Here is a 17,587-nt window from a genome sequence, read left to right as displayed (position 1 = left end):
CACACAACTCTGTCCTGTTTTTATTTTACAGGGACATTGCACATTAATCAACATTAATATTACAGTAATGCAACCTCCGTGTAAATGTGTCAGGGTTACCCAAGAGCTCATTTGCACCTGTAGTCCCTGGGCAGGTAAGGGCTGCCCAGGGACTACAGCCACAATGCAAATACAAATACTCTCTAAAAACAATACAAAATAAAATCTTTCTTTGTCTCTCTGTCTCCATTTCGCTTCCCTCTGCCTCCCCCCCCTATCTGCTTCCCCCAACCCTCCCCTCTCTCTCCCAAGTCATTATTTCTCACTACAAACAAATTATGGCAGACACTGCCATGCTGCTGTTGATGATATTGGCAGCTCAGCTGTGACACTACCCTGATGGATAGAGAGATGGAGTGTGTGTGGGTAAGGTTTACTACGTTTACATTAACAAAGTATATACTTTATGTTTTTTATTGTCACAGACACCAGATAGGTGCAGTGTTGTTTTACAGGGTCAGCCATAGTAGTACGGTGCCACTGGAGCAAATTAGGATTAAGTGTGTTGCTCAAGGGCATATCAACAGATTTTTCATCTTGCCGGCTTGGTTATTCAAAACGGCAACCTTTTGGTTGGAGCTGCATCAAGTGTTGGTCTAGCAGACTGTGTTTACTACATTAGGGGTCACCAGGTGACCTAATCACCCATAATCCTGTAGGATTATGTCCTGGGGTCACATCACTGTCCTAGGTAAGATTTGCTCTTGAGGAGTAGTAACAGTAACAGAGTTCCGTTCCATTCATATTGTCCACAACAACAGCGTGCCAATGCTTTTCTCCACTACACCCAGAATTTGGTTTTATTTGTGTGTGTGTGTGTGTGTGTGTGTGTGTGTGAGAGAGAGAAAGGAGGGAGGGAATAAGAGGGAGGGGGGGAATAAGAGGGAGAGATGGGAGAGAGGGGGTGGAAGAGCATGTATGTGAGGACCTATGCAGACAGAGAGAGAGAGCGCTAGAGAGATAGAGATAGATAGGGAGGGAGAGAGAGAGAGGTAAAGAACTAGATATAGATAGGGAGAGAGAGAGAGAGAGAGAGATAAAGAAAGAAAGAAAGAAAGAAAGAAAGAAAGAAAGAAAGAAAGAAAGAAAGAAAGAAAGAAAGAAAGAAAGAAAGAACGAAAGAGAGAGAGAGAGAGAGAAAGAGAAAGAGGGAGAGTAGAGTTAAACAGGTGGTCTGGGATTAAGACTGGGTGTATAGAGTATTCTGGATACTAAGAATGTGATAGTGTACGTCAATGGCTTAAAATTATTGCCGTCCAAAGAATGCATCAGCCTTTGTCGTTGGCTTAACAGGATTCGCCCCTCCCCAAGATTGTTTCATGTCATTGGCTAAAAACGATTCCACAGCCCAACAATGTGATACGTCATTGGTTTAAAATGATTCCTATTACAGTTAATTATGAGAGCTGCTGCTCTAACATAGGTTAAATTTGATAACACACACACACGCACAAACACACAGCTTCACACACACAGACACACACACACACACACACACACACACACACACACACACACACACACACACACACACACACACGCACACTATTATATTTTGTCAATAACAGCTGGTGCATGATGTCTAATATTAAAAAAGTCTCAAGGTATTGCTCGCCTGAGGTAGAGTACCTCATGATAAGCTGTAGACCACACTATCTACCAAGAGAGTTCTTGTCTATATTATTCGTAGCTGTCTATTTAACACCACAAACCGATGCTGGCACTAAGACTGCACTCAATGAGCTGTATAAGGCGATAAGCAAACAAGAAAATGCTCATACAGAAGCGGCGCTCCTAGTGGCCGGGGACTTTAATGCAGGCAAACTTAAATCTGTTTTACCTCATTTCTACCAACATGTCACACGTGGAACCAGAGGGGAAAAAAACTCTAGACCACCTTTACTCCACACACAGAGAAAAATACAAAGTTCTCCCTCGCCGATTAATTTGGGCCGATTTAAATTTTTCATAACAATCGGTAATCGGTATTTTTGGACACCGATTGTTTGTTTTTTACACCTTTATTTAACTAGGCAAGTCATTTAAGAACACATTCTTATTTTCAATGACGGTCTAGGAACGGTGGGTTAACTGCCTTGTTCAGGGGCAGAACGACAGATTTTTACCTTGTCAGCTCAGGGATTCGAGCCACCTACCTCTCAATTACTGACCCAATGCTCTAACCACTAGGCTACCTGCCACCCCGATACTGGGTGGGGTGAATATATATTATATGACATACATGATTTTTTGTATAGTAGCCTCCAGAAAAGTGTGTTAAATCATTTCTAACTTGTTAACATTTTCTGCTAGTTCATTTTTGCAACCATGTGGGTTTTTGCTTGCTTGAGCCTGCTGACTGAGGAGTGTTAATTCACCTGTTTCCATACATGTTTCATTTGAAAACATGCATCTTACAAAGGAGTTGTTTAATCTAACTGCTTAACAATTTTTTTTTTACTCATTTTTTCTAATCTTTACAGGAAAATGCCACGGGCACTATCTGATGTGTGGAGACATTTCACTGCAGCTAATGTAGAAGGAAAAGCTGTGTACATTTGCAAATACTGTGTCAAATCATATGTGAAGAATGCAACAAAGATGCAGAATCATCTGGCCAAGTGCATAAAGTTCCCTCAGCACTCACAACAAGAAAGGTTAAACCTCTGACAAAAGTCCCTCTACTTCTATTTGAGGTGAAAATGATGAATCAGACACCTTATCAATAGCAACAGCTCATGGTCCTTCTGGAATCAGAAGTTTTTTGACTCAATGGAGGAACGTAGTCAGAGAATGAAACTGGTTCACCTCTGATGCTCACAGGCAATGTGTATTGGAAGAGATTTCTGAATGTTCTTAGCCCAGCATACACCCCTCCAAACAGACTTGCTTTATCTACTCATTTGCTGGATGCAGAGTTCAACAGAGTTGAAGTGAAGGTCAAGCAAATCATAGAGAAAGCAGACTGTATTGCAATCATCTCTGATGGGTGGTCAAATGTTTGCGGGCAAGGAATAATTAACTACATCTCCACCCCTCAACCAGTATTCTACAAGAGCACAGACACAAGGGAAAACAGACACACCGGTCTCTACATTGCAGATGAGCTGAAGGCAGTCATCAATGACCTTGGACCACAGTAGGTATTTGCACTGGTGACAGACAATGCTGTGAACATGAAGGCTGCTTGGTCTAAAGTGGAGGAGTCCTACCCTCACATCACACCCATTGGCTGTGCTGCTCATGCATTGAATCTGCTCCTCACGGACATCATGGCACTGAAAACAATGGATACACTCTACAAGAGAGCCAAGGAAATGGTTAGGTATGTGAAGGTTCATCAAGTTATAGCAGCAATCTACCTCACCAAGCAAAGTGAGAAGAATAAGAGCACCACATTGAAGCTTCCCAGCAACACCCGTTGGGGTGGTGTTGTCATCATGTTTGACAGCCTCCTGGAGGGGGAGCAGTCTCTCCAAGAAATGGCCATATCACAGTCTGCCGATATGGACAGCCCCATCAAGAGGATCCTCCTGGATGATGTATTTTGGGAGAGAGTGGGAAGCAGCCTGAAACTCCTGAAACCTATAGCAGTAGCCATTGCACGGATTGTGGGAGACAATGCCATCCTGTCTGATGTTCAGACTCTGCTTGCAGATGTAAGAGAATAAATCCATACTGCCCTGCCCACTTCACTGTTGCTCCAAGCAGAGGAAACTGCAGTTCTGAAATACATCAAAAAGTGTGAAGACTTATGCCTGAAGCCCATACATGCCGCAGCGTACATGTTGGACCCCAAGTATGCTGGCAAGAGCAACCTGTCTGGTGCAGAGATCAACAAGGCCTATGGTGTCATCACTACCGTGTCTCGGCACCTTGGCCTGGATGAGGGCAAGGTTCTTGGCAGTCTGGCGAAGTACACTTCCAAGCAAGGGCTTTGGGATGGAGATGCAATATGGCAGTCGAGCCAACATATCTCATCAGCCACCTGGTGGAAATGGACTTTGTGGATCTGAGGCTCTGTTGCCTCCATCATCCTTCAAATCCCACCAACATCAGCCGTGTCAGAGCGCAACTGGTCCTTCTTTGGGAACACGCACACCAAAGCACGCAACAGGCTGACCAATACAAGGGTTGAAAAATTGGTGGCCATCCGGGCAAATTTGAGGCTTTTTGAGCCTGACAACGAACCATCCTCAACAAGGTTGGAAAGTGACAGTGAAGATGAGGCCTCAGAGTCTGATGTTCAAGAGGTGGACATTGAGGAGGTCCAGGGAGAAGACATGGAAGCCTGAGAGGAAGACAACCAAAGCTTTAGTTTCTAGACCATCAGGTGTCTTTTGTTGTCTCTGATTGAAAGCCATACTTAGGCAGCTTGTTTTTTCCTGTGGGTTGTGGGTGGTTGTTTTTCGTTTAGTCTATGTTACCTAAGGAACTGTCGTGTGTCATTTTGTTATTTTTTGTTTAAGTGTTCACTTTACTTTAATAAAAAGATGAGCACTCAACACGCTGCGCTTTGGTCCAATCCTTCCGACAGATGTGACAATATATTTCTGTTAATTCCCATATATTCCCATTAATTCCCACGGAAAGTTTCCACCTCTGAATATTCCCCAAAAATTGCAACCCTAAACAAAACTCCAACACCATCATTAAGTTTGCTGACGACACAACAGCGGTGGGCCTGATCACTGACAACGATGAGACAGCCTATAGAGAGGAGGTCAGAGACCTGGCAGTGTAGTGCCAGGACAACAACCTCTCCTTCAATGTGAGCAAGACAAAGGAGCTGATCGTGGACTACAGGAAAAGGTGGGCCGAACAGGGCCCCATTAACATCAACGGGGCTGTATTGGAGCAGGTCGAGAGTTTCAAGTTCATTGGTGTCCACATCACCAACGAACTATCATGGTCCAAACACACCAAGACAGTCATGAAGAGGGCACAACAACATCTTTTCCACCTCAGAAGACTGAAAAGATTTGGCATGGGTCCCCAGATCCTCAAAAAGAGCATCCTGACCGGTTGCATCACGGCCTGGAATGGTAACTGCTCTGCATCTGATCGTAAGGCGCTACAGAAGGGTAGTGCGTACAGCCCAGTACATCACTAGGGCCAAGCTTCCTGCCATCCAGGACCTATATACTAGGCAGTGTCAGATGAAGGCCCCAAAAAAGTAAAAGACTCCAGTCACCCAAGTCATAGACTGTTCTCCCTGCTACCGCATGGCAAGCGGTACCAGAGAGCCCAAGTCTAGGACCAAAAGGCTCCTTAACAGCTTCTACCCCCAAGCCATAAGACTGGTGAACAATTCATCAAATGGCCACCCGGACTATTTACATTGACGACCCCCCCCCCCCTTGTTTGTACACTGCTGCTACTTGCTGTTTATTATCACTTTACCCCTACCTCGACTAACCTGTAAACCTGCACATTGATACCCCCCTGTATAAAGCCTCGTTATTGTTATTTTATTGTTTTCATTTTTTTTTTTTTACTTTAGTTTATTTACTAAATATTTTCTTAACTATTTCTTGAACTGCATTGTAAGTAAGCATTTCCCGGTAAGGTCTACACCTGTTGTATTCGGCGCATGTGACAAATACAATTTGATTTGATTTGATATTACTGGACCAGAGGCAGGAAAAGCCAAGCTGTGATGTATTATAGTCAGTCTGCAGTAATTAGCTGGAGCACTTAGGCTGGAGACAAACACATTCAAACTGCTAGGGTCTAACTTGGCAGGGAGCAGGCCACTTCAATTATGTCTTACACCACAGCCAGTGTCCGTTTGTGTGTGCGTGTGTGTGTGTGTGTGTGTGTGTGTGTGTGTGTGTGTGTGTGTGTGTGTGTGTGTGTGTGTGTGTGTGTGTGTGTGTGTGTGTGTGTGTGTGTGTGTGTGTGTGTGTGTGTGTGTGTGTGTGTGTGTGTGTGTGTGCCTGCACACATGTGTGTGTGTATTGTGTCAGGGTCTGTTCCGGGCCAGTTCCATTCCATCCTCTATTCCATCCTATGTAGGAGGGACTTTGTCGTCAGCTGGTTCCCTCAGCAACTGTCTGTCCAGTCCTCTCCCTGTATTTGACCCCCCCGTGGGATCTGAGGTGGCAGAGCTCCAGACTGGTGATTACTTTGGGGATGTCCACTACTAGGTCCAGCTGAGAGTGCTGCTGCCCAGTCTGAACAATAAAACCTTTCCTAGGGGCCTGCTTCTACATCTGCATTGCTTGCTGTTTGGGGATTTAGGCTGGGTTTCTGTATAGCACTTTGTGAAATCGGCTGATGTAAAAAGGGCTTTAGAAATAAATATATTTGATTGATTAATTGAATGAATGGGGGTTTGTCTTTCACACTGGGGCAAACTATATCAGCTAAATGTACTGGACACCTCCCATCCATTCTACTCAGACGATGTGACTATTATAGCCTATTAGAATGGCTTTTCCGGGGTGAGAGCACAACTTCACAAGGCCTTGATTCTATTATTCCATCCTGTGGACACATGCTAGGATGAGAGTCAGGGTGCAGAACCATACTGCCATAATACAATGTCAAAAAATCTAAACATCAAAATCTAATAAAAAAATGAAGAATCTGAAGGAGGGTATTCAGTACAGTAGGGACCAGTGATGTCTCTATGATTACCATCACGTCACAAGCCTCCATTCCACCGAATCACAAGGCTGCTGCCCTCCTGAAGCCCTGCAGGCAGACAGACACACAGACAGACAGACATGCCAGGCTTTTATCAATATGTTGTTTTTAACAGCGTACAATCAATACAGGCTTCAGTGGCAGGATCAACAAAAACAGCATAAACAACAACAACAGGATCAACAACAACAACAGGATCAACAATAACAACAGCTACTGCAGAGCACAGTACACACATTCAGATTCAACAAATTCAGGTTCAGTAAAACGTACAATACAGTAGCTAACCTAAAGCCGACATCCAGCCTCCAACTCTAGCTTCACAAGTCGAGGTTCTAGGATGAAGAATGAATGTGATAACATGGTGTATGGCTACGCACTACGACTAGTACTCCACTCACTCCAGCTGTTTCCCCTAAACCAGCTATACTCCAGGGATTCATCACAACAGTCTACACAGGCATCCTCTCCTTCATCTGCATCAGAGATACAATAGCATACACACACATACACAGACACTGACACAGTCCAGAACAAAAGCAGGTCTAATGCTGATATAGAAGAGCGTTCTCAAAACAAGGTGTTTTACCTTTCAGAAGCAGGACGACACTTAGACAGCTTGTCATAACCAGCAGATCCAATCTACGGTGACTGAAGGGTCATCTCATCTCCCCGCTCTCGACAGCCCCATCAGCCAGAAAGCCTGCCACACTGACATCCCTACACCTATCACCATCAACGACTGGCCTTAGTCTGGTTATGATGTTGTTGTTGTTGTTGTTGTTGTGTTGGTCTGTGGTCTCATCAGCTGTGATGTGGCTAAGGCAGCATGAGAGGAGCGCTTGGTGTGAAAACAGCCATCAGAGAAAGAAAAAAAACAGAAGACATCGATTCGCTCGCTCTTCCTCTTTTCACCTACCCTTTTTCTCCTTTCCTCCCTTTGTCTCCACCTCCTCTGGAGCTAGGAAGCCCAGTTACCATGGAGACGCACGAGGCTGTGATGTGATTGGTCGGCATTCTTATGATGCATCGAGTCCGAGGGACGGCCCACTGGTTAATCAACACTACTGCACTCCTTCATTCCTCTCTCCCTCTTTCTTTCTCTATCTTTCTCACCCCACTTCTCCCTTTTCCTCCCTCTCACTATTATCGTCTCTCTTTCTCATCCATCCTCTCTTCACTGTGAATGTTAATCTTTTGCCTGCTCTCCATATTTGTCCTGCCATCTCTTGTTACATGGTAATGGTATTCATGGACTGTATATATGTGTTGTTTGCTGATCTAAACAGATTTAAATCCTTTACTGATTCAAATCCTTTACTGATTCAAATCCTTTACTGATTCAAATCCTTTACAGATTCAAATCCTGTACTGATTCAAATCCTTTACCGATTCAAGTGCCAGTCACAGTCTCACACACACACACACACACACACACACACACACACACACACACACACACACACACACACACACACACACACACACACACACACACACACACACACACACACACACACACACACGCACACACAGAGATCCACACGTAAAACAAAAGCAAGTAAGAATTCCTACGAAACAGAGGCACACTGTACAGGCTTTCAAAAACCTATTCATGACGGCAGACGTCCGTTTGGAATAGGGTGAAGACATGCAAAACATACTGTAGCCTAAGTACACAGTACCAAATGACTTCCCACCTGCAGGGTGTCATAAAATAACATGTACTGTGCCTAGAATATGATTTGTCCCTGGCCTGGTGTTGTATTGCATACTGTAGTTTGAATGAGCCTGCCTTCTCAACATGGGTCTTTCACTTTGACTACCAAATCACAGAGCATTTATTTTCATAAGTCACACCAAACACCCCCCAGTCATCCCACCCTAGACATTGTAAATGCTGTTTTACAAATGCTTCTTACCATGATTTCAAATGTGTATAGATGATTATAAATGTTCTAATGGAATTCTAATGTCTCAGTGTATCAGATGTTTGAATGTGTATGTCTGTTTTTCTTGTCAGACATGACATGTCAAGAAAGGACTGACAGACGAGTTGGCTAAAGCACAACCAGATCTGGCAACCTGGCTAAGAAGGAAGAAGGAAACCAGAGATTGGAGAAGAGACTTCTCATTCATAACAACAGCCAACTAACCGTAGGATCGCTCTCTCTCTCTCTCTCTATTTAGCAGACACTTTAATCCAAAGCAATTTAAAGTCATGCATACATTTTATGTTTGGGTGGCCCTGGGAATCAAACTCACAATCCTTGCTTTGCAAGCACCATGCACTACCAATTGAGTCATACAGGACCACCAGGCTGTGGTGATGGACAGACGCGCTCTCAAAATGAAATGGCTTGCTGACAGGTCCTCCACCAAGTGGACACACACACACACACACACACACACACACACACACACACACACACACACACACACACACACACACACACACACACACACACACACACACACACACACACACACACACACACACACACACAGTCATTCACTGTTTATCCAGCCATCGGCAGAGCAGAGCCTGGTTAACCCAATCAGCCAGCCAGCCTGAACAGTCTACTGTAATATCCAGAGTTCAGGTCCATCCTGAACAGTCAAATCAAATCAAACTTTATTTGTCACATGCACCGAATACAACAAGTGTAGACCTTACCGTGAAATGCTTACTTACAAGCCCTTAACCTGTTGTGGTATGGGGGCAGTATTTTCACGGCCGGATAAAAAATATGCATATAATTAGTAGATTTGGATAGAAAACACTCTAAAGTTTCTAAAACTGTTTGAATGGTGTCTGTGAGTATAACAGAACTCATATGGCAGGCCAAAACCTGAGAAGATTCCATGCAGGAAGTGCCCTGTCTGACAATTTGTTGTCCTTCTGTTGCATCTCTATCGACATTACAGCATCTGTGCTGTAACGTGACACTTTCTAAGGCTTCCATTGGCTCTCTAAAGCCGCCAGAAAGTGGAATGGGGTGTCTGCTGTCTCTGGGCAAAGTACAGCAGCAGAGTTTGTAAGTGGTCAGCCCGGGGACAGTGAGACTGGAGATGCGCGTTCACGAGACTTCTCAATTTTTTTCTTTCAGGCTTTGAATGAATACAACGTAGCCCGGTTGGAATATTATCGCTATTTTACGAGAAAAGTAGCATAAAAATTGATTTTAAACAGCGTTTGACATTCTTCTAAGTACGGTAATGGAATATTTTGACATTTTTTGTCACGAAATGCGCTCGCGCGTCCCCCTTCGGATAGTGACCTGAACGCACGAACAAAACGGCGGTATTTGGATATAACTATGGATTATTTGGAACCAAATCAACATTTGTTGTTGAAGTAGAAGTCCTGGGCGTGCATTCTGACGAAGAACAGCAAAGGTAATCCAATTTTTCTAATAGTAATTCTGAGTTTAGGTTGTCCCAAACTTGGTGGGTGTCAAATTAGCTAGCCGTGATGGCCGAGCTATGTACTCAGAATATTGCAAAATGTGCTTTCGCCGAAAAGCTATTTTAAAATCGAACATAGCGATTGCATAAAAGAGTTCTTTATCTATAATTCTTAAAATAATTGTTATGTATTTTGTCAACGTTTATCGTGAGTAATTTAGTAAATTCACCGGAAGTTTTCGGTGGGTATGCTAGTTCTGAACATCACATGCTAATGTAAAAGCTGTTTTTTTATATAAATATGAGCTTGATTGAACAAAACATGCATGTATTGTATAACATAATGTCCTAGGAGTGTCATCTGATGAAGATCATCAAAGGTTAGTGCTGCATTTAGGTGTGTTTTGGGTATTCGTGATGCATGCTAGTTGCTTGGAAATGGCTGTGTGGTTTTTGTACTCTCCTAACATAATCTAATGTTTTGCTTTCGCTGTAAAGCCTTTTGGAAATCGGACAACGTGGTTCGATTCAGGAGAAGTGTATCTATAAAATGGTGTAAAATAGTCCTATGTTTGAGAACTTTGAATTATGACATTTTGTGGTTTTAAATTTGGCGCTCTGATTTGTCACTGGCTGTTGAATAGTGTGGGACGATGACCAGCCTTTCAAATGCACTTCATGGCTACCGACGTGAGTGCCACGGGGCGGTAATCATTTAGGCAGGTTACCTTCGCTTCCTTGGGCACAGGGACTACGGTGGTCTGCTTGAAACATGTAGGTATTACAGACTCGGTCAGGGAGAGGCTGAAAATGTCAGTGAAGACACCTGAAAGTTGGTCCGCGCATGCTTTGAGTACACGTCCTGGTAATCCGTCTGGCTCCGCGGCTTTGTGAATGTTGACCTGTTCAAAGGTTTTGTTCACATCGGCTTCAGTGTTGCTTGCCTCGAAGTGAGCATAAAAGGCATTTAGCTCATCTGCTAGGCTCGCGTCACTGGGCAGCTCGCGTCTGGGTTTCCCTTTGTAGTCCGTAATAGTTTTCAAGCCCTGCCACATCCGACGAGCGTCAGAGCCGGTGTAGTAGGATTCAATCTTAATCCTGTATTGACGCGTTGCTTGTTTGATGGTTCGTCTGAGGGCATAGCGGGATTTCTTATAAGCATCCGGATTAGTCTCCCGCTCCTTGAAAGCGACAGCTCTAGCCTTTAGCTCGATGCAGATGTTGCCTGTAATCCATGGCTTCTGGTTGGGATATGTACGTAAGGTCACTGTGGGGACAACGTCGTCAACGCACTTATTGACGAAGCCGATGACTGAGGTGGTGTACTCCTTAATGTCATTGGATGAATCCTGGAACATATTCCAGTCTGTGCTAGCAAAACAGTAGCATCCACATCATCTGACCACTTCTGTATTGAGCGAGTCACTGGTACTTCCTGCTTTAGTTTTTGTTTGTAAGCAGGAATCAGGAGGATAGAGTTATGATCAGATTTGCCAAATGGAGGGTGGAGGAGAGCTTTGTATGCATCTCTGTGTGTGGAGTAAAGGTGGTCTAGGATTTTTTTCCCCTGGTTGCACATGTGACATGCTGGTAAAATGTAGTAAAACAGATTTAAGTTTGCCTGCATTAAAGTCCCCGGCCACTAGGAGCGCCCCTTCTGAGTGAGCATTTTCTTCCTTGCTTATGGCATTATAGAGTTGGCTGAGAGCGGTCTTAGTGCCAGCTTCGTTCTGTGGTGGTAAATAGACGGCTACGAATAATATAGATGAGAACTCTCTTGGTAGATAGTGTGGTTTACAGCTTATCATAAGGTACTCTACCTCAGGCGAGCAATACCTCAAGACATCTTTAATATTAGACATCACGCACCAGCTGTTATTGACAAATAGACACACACCCACACCCCTCGTCTTACCAGACTTCTCTGTCCTGTCAGTGCATGGAAAATCCCGCCAGGTCTATATTACCCGTATCATCGTTCAGCCACGTCTCTGTGAAACATAAGATATTACAGTTTTTAATGTCCCGTTGGTAGGATAATCTTAATCGTAGGTCATCAATTTTATTTTCCAATGATTGCACGTTAGCAAGAAGAACGGATGGCAGTGGGAGTTTACTTGCTCGCCTACGGATTCTCAGAAGGCAGGCCGATCTGCGGCCCCTTTTCCTGCATTTTTTCTTCAAGCAAATTACGGGGATCTGGGCCTGTTCCAGTGAAAGCAGTATTTCCTTTTCGTCAGACTCGTTAAAGGAAAAGGTTTCTTCCAGTCCGTGGTGAGTAATCGCTGTTCTGATGTCCAGAAGTTATTTTCGGTCATAAGAGATGGTAGCAGCAACATTATGTACAAAATAAGTAAAAAAATAAGTTACACAAAATGCAAAAATACTAACAAAATAGCACAATTGGTTGGGAGAATTAAAACGTCAGCCATGTTCTTTGGCGACATCTTCATGTTATCTACTGTAATATCCAGAGTTCAGGTCCATCCTGAACAGTCTACTGTAATATCCAGAGCTCAGGTCCATCCTGAACAGTCTACTGTAACATCCAGAGTTCAGGTCGATCCTGAACAGTCTACTGTAATATCCAGAGTTCAGCTCCATCCTGAAGAGTCTACTGTAATATCCAGAGCTCAGGTCCATCCTGAACAGTCTACTGTAATATCCAGAGTTCAGGTCCATCCTGAACAGTCTACTGTAATATCCAGAGCTCAGGTCCATCCTGAACAGTCTACTGTAACATCCAGAGTTCAGGTCCATCCTGAACAGTCTACTGTAACATCCAGAGTTCAGGTCCATCCTGAACAGTCTACTGTAATATCCAGAGCCCAAGTCCATCCTGAACAGTCTACTGTAATATCCAGAGTTCAGGTCCATCCTGAACAGTCTACTGTAATATCCAGAGCCCAAGTCCATCCTGAACAGTCTACTGTAATATCCAGAGCTCAGGTCCATCCTGAACAGTCTACTGTAATATCCAGAGTTCAGGTCCATCCTGAACAGTCTACTGTAATATCCAGAGCCCAAGTCCATCCTGAACAGTCTACTGTAACATTCAGAGCTCAGGTCCATGCTGAACAGTCTACTGTAACATCCAGAGTTCAGGTCCATCCTGAACAGTCTACTGTAACATCCAGAGTTCAGGTCCATCCTGAACAGTCTACTGTAATATCCAGAGCCCAAGTCCATCCTGAACAGTCTACTGTAACATCCAGAGCTCAGGTCCATCCTGAACAGTCTACTGTAACATCCAGAGTTCAGGTCCATCCTGAACAGTCTACTGTAACATCCAGAGTTCAGGTCCATCCTGAACAGTCTACTGTAACATCCAGAGCTCAGGTCCAGATCACAGAGGCTGTGATGTTCTAGGCCTGAGTCTGTCTCCTTTTGAATCACTCTGCACGTGTACCACTCTCCCAGTGTAATGTCACCACCATCTGCTTGTTGATAAGGGAAAGGTTTGAATGTTTCCAATAAAGAAATGTGCTAATACTCAAATCAAATCAAATTGGTCACACACATATTTAGCTGGTGTTATTGCGAGTGTAGCGAAATACTTGTGTTCCTAGCTGCAACAGTGCAGTAGTATCTAACAATTCACAACAATACACACAAATCTAAAAGTAAAATAATGGAATTAAGAAATATATAAATATTAGGACAAGAAATGTTGGTGGCATTGACTAAAATACAGTAGAATAGAATACAGTATATACATATGAGATGAGTAAAGCAGTATGTAAACATTATTAAAGTGACTAGTGTTCCATTATCTAGTGGCCAGTGATTCCATGTCTATGTACATAGGGCAGCAGCCTCTAAGGTGCAGGGTTGAGTAAGCGGGTGGTATACTGGTATACTGATACAATACTGACACAACCATGATGTTGTATTCATTTTCAGGAGTTAGGCCCACAGAACAGTTGCTTGGCTCTGTGCTACTCTTTTTTTAAGCCTGCCTCTCATTGGACACTGTCACAAGTGCCCAGCTCTAACAGGCTAACTGTAGATACAATACTAGCAGGATGGTTAGGCAATAGGCTCCTAAACTACAAACTATGGCCTCTCATCCAAATTACAGGCTTCCACGCAGTCTCAACTGGATGGGGACTTTTCAAGTACACAGATACACACACACCAAGAACTACAGAATGTTATCTACTTACTTAGGTGGTATAGACAGCTTCCACATGTTGCAGTTGATGAGTAAACTAGTAAACAGTGGGTTGCATTTGTCTGGGATACAGCTACCACAAAGTTACTACACACATAACGCTCAGGAATACAAACATCAAACTAAAGGCACAAACTGTAGTTGTGACACATTTCATGTGTTGTGTTTAGCCATTAAAGATAACTAAGGTATGGCTTCAGTCCCTACTGTCAGCGGTTTCTCCTGTCTACTGTATAAGGGAATTCAGAGGTCTCTCACTTCCCTCTGAACTGCTCTGTGTTAATGGTTACAATATAAAGGGGCAATCCACGATAACAGTGTCATCCCGTTTTGGTAAAAATGCTGGAGAAATGTAAGCACTCAAATTCATAGAGAGATCTATGGATAAAAGGATTGACCATCCATGATATCAAAATGATAGTTTCAACCACGTTTTGAGACTTTACAGTGTTTGTTTACATGTACTTTGTTTACAAACATTGGAGTAAAACAAGCTTATATTTGGGGTTCTGATGGGGTACGACAGTTGAACTAAGCTCATGAGGCATTCATAAGTTACATTCTTCAAGAATCAATGGGTACATATCATTAATATCTAAGTACAAAAATGTATGTAGCAACTGCAGAAACTTTAATACAGTTTTTCTCAATTGCTAAAACACTAAAACCCATTGGCTGAACAAAGTTCTCAGTTGCCTGGACTTATTTAGCTAATTATGCAGTCTGTTGTCAATACCTTTGTCACGTCCTGACCAGTATAAGGGTTATTTGTTATTGTAGTTTGGTCAGGACGTGGCAGCAGAGGGTATTTGTTTTATGTGGTTCGGGGTGGTGTTTTTGTAGAAGGGTATTCGATTTATGTATTCCGGGGTTTTTGGGCACTGTTCCTTGTTAATGTATTTCTATGTTTAGTCTAGTTAGTTGTATTTCTATGTTTAGGTTAATGGGGGGTTGGACTCTCAATTGGAGGCAGGTGCTTTCTCGTTGCCTCTGATTGAGAGTCCTATATATGGGTATGTGTTTGGTTTAGTGTTTGTGGGAGATTGTTTCTTGTTTTGCGTGTGAGCATTACAAGACTGTTTGGTTGTTCGTGAGTTCTTCGTCGTTTGTTATTTTGGTGTTTTCTTGGTTTCTTGGTTTCAATAAATATCAAGATGAGCATCCACATCCCTGCTGTGTTTTGGTCCTCCTTTCCCGACGACAACCGTGACAACCTTAAACCATTTCACATGGTAAAACACAATTTGCAGATCTCACTTAGATTTTTCAGCAAAACTCTGAACACATTCTCATTCTCAAAACACATTCTGCACTCTAATGCACATGTCATCCATACTGGTAAACACAAGTGGCAACAATCAAATCCAAATAGAGAACACATGTCATTGATTGAACACAACCACTCAAAATGGATTTAACCTGTTTCAAATGATGCGACACAACCAATATAAGCCAGTTCAGAGAGCAAACAGGTTGTTGAAGGTGGGAAGGAGAAAGTCTGAGAATGGATAGAAGAAACAATGAGAGGACGAGGACAAGTGTGTATGCGAGGTGGGCGACGAGGAGGAGGGCAAGAAAGAGGAAGAGGAGGACGAAGAGGAAGAGGAAGACAAAGAGTGGAAATATCTGATGAAATTCGAGCAACAGTTATAGAACATGTTCTTGTCCATGGACTAACAATGTGGGAAGCAGGACATAGAGTGCAACCCAATTTGAGCCGATTTTCTGTGTCCACCATAGTAAGGACATTCAGAGAAGAGAACAGGTACAGTATACTACTGTATTTTTGTAATTGCAAATTTACTGTACTACACTATATGCCGCTGTTTCAATAGACATTTGTAAAGTTAATCACTGTATGTATTGTACTGCATGAATATGTTTTGTAACTACACAACTACTTTTTGTAGAATTGCAAGGCTGCCACATGCAGGTGGAAGGACAGCTATATTCACTTGGGAGCAAGAGGCCGTTATAGTTGGCATGGTCCTTCAAGATAATGCAATACGACTCAGAGAAATCCAGGAACGAGTGATACAAGACAACACACACTTCCAGGGAATCGACAGTGTGAGCATTTCCACAGTTGACCGTGTCCTCCATCGTAACAGGATGCGAATGAAACAAGTATACAGAGTACCTTTTGAGCTCAACTCACCAAGGGTGAAAGAACTGCGAGCTCAGTATGTGCAAGTAAGTGTACATTCAGAAACATTTACTGTAATCCAGATTGTCTACAGTACTAACACATACTATGTGAATGACAATACTCTTCAGTACATACAATGTATGTGAATCAGAAGTGCATACAGTAGGCCTAATTGTACTCTACAGTATAGCACTGTCTCTGTACATACAGTATATTGTATTTCTACACAGACAATATTTGACTTGGAATCCTTGGACAGACCCCATGAGTTCATCTTTGTCGATGAAGCAGGCTTCAATCTAACAAAGAGGAGAAGGAGAGGCCGAAACATGATTGGACAGCGGGCCATTGTTGAAGTCCCTGGTCAACGAGGATCAATGTCACAATCTGTGCTGCTATCAGCAACCATGGTGTGCTACATCACCATGTTACACTCGGGCCATATAACACCCAGCACCTTCTAAGATTTATTGCCAATCTAAGAGATATTTTATTTGAGCAGCAGGTTCAAGAGCAGCAGGGTCAAGAGCTAAATGAGAATCCCATTCCCACCTATGTGATAGTGTGGGACAATGTCAGTTTCCACCGAGCTGCTCAGGTAAGGGAATGGTTTAACATCAATGGGCAGTTTATGAACTTGTACCTCCCTCCATACTCGCCTTTCCTGAATCCGATTGATGAGTTTTTCTCCTCTTGGAGATGGAAAGTGTATGATAGACAACCCTACACCAGAGTAAATCTGCTGCAAGCCATGGATTTAGCCTGTGGTGATATAGGTGAGGAATCATGTCAGGGCTGGATACGGCACACAAGAGGCTTCTTCCCCCGTTGCCTCAGGAGGGACAATATTGCTTGTGATGTCGATGAAGTGCTCTGGCCTGACCCAGCCCAAAGACAAGAAGAAGCACATTGATCACGTTTACTCCTTTGATTTGTGTCTCTTTTAGTATTGTATACTGTAGTACAGTGCATTGTAGGCTGTATACTGTACAATGGACAAATTGTATGGCCCTGAACATTGTGCTTTCCATTTATTAACAGTACTGACTGCTCAATAGATTTTGACTGGTTGCAGGTTCATATCAACAAAGAACAAGAATTACAGTATCACAGAGACAAAGGACAATTTTGTGAGAAGCAGGGTACAGTACTGTAAAAATAGGGGT

The 17,587-nt window shown here is 43.2% G+C and overlaps 1 protein-coding gene across 5 annotated transcripts in view; it reads right to left on the bottom strand.

Annotated features, from left to right (window-relative positions):
• LOC106568312 (membrane-associated phosphatidylinositol transfer protein 2) overlaps positions 1-17,587 on the bottom strand; it is an 87,331-nt gene that overhangs the window by 56,400 nt on the left and 13,344 nt on the right. For 2 of the 5 annotated variants that reach the window (XM_082960498.1, XM_082960500.1), the window contains exon 1: positions 7,280-8,008. The exons of 1 other annotated variant lie outside the window; for it this stretch is intronic. The gene's annotated coding sequence lies outside the window, so the exon portion shown is untranslated. Of the gene's footprint in view, positions 1-7,279; positions 8,009-17,587 lie in introns of those variants that run through there. 2 more of the 5 variants (XM_082960502.1, XM_082960501.1) reach the window with 2 other exon arrangements.

This window comes from Salmo salar, chromosome 13, assembly GCF_965601325.2.
Source record: "Salmo salar chromosome 13, fSalSal1, whole genome shotgun sequence".
NCBI classification, from domain to species: Eukaryota; Metazoa; Chordata; class Actinopteri; order Salmoniformes; family Salmonidae; genus Salmo; species Salmo salar.
Note: the sequence above shows the minus strand (reverse complement) of the source record. Positions and strands in the feature narration are given on the sequence as shown.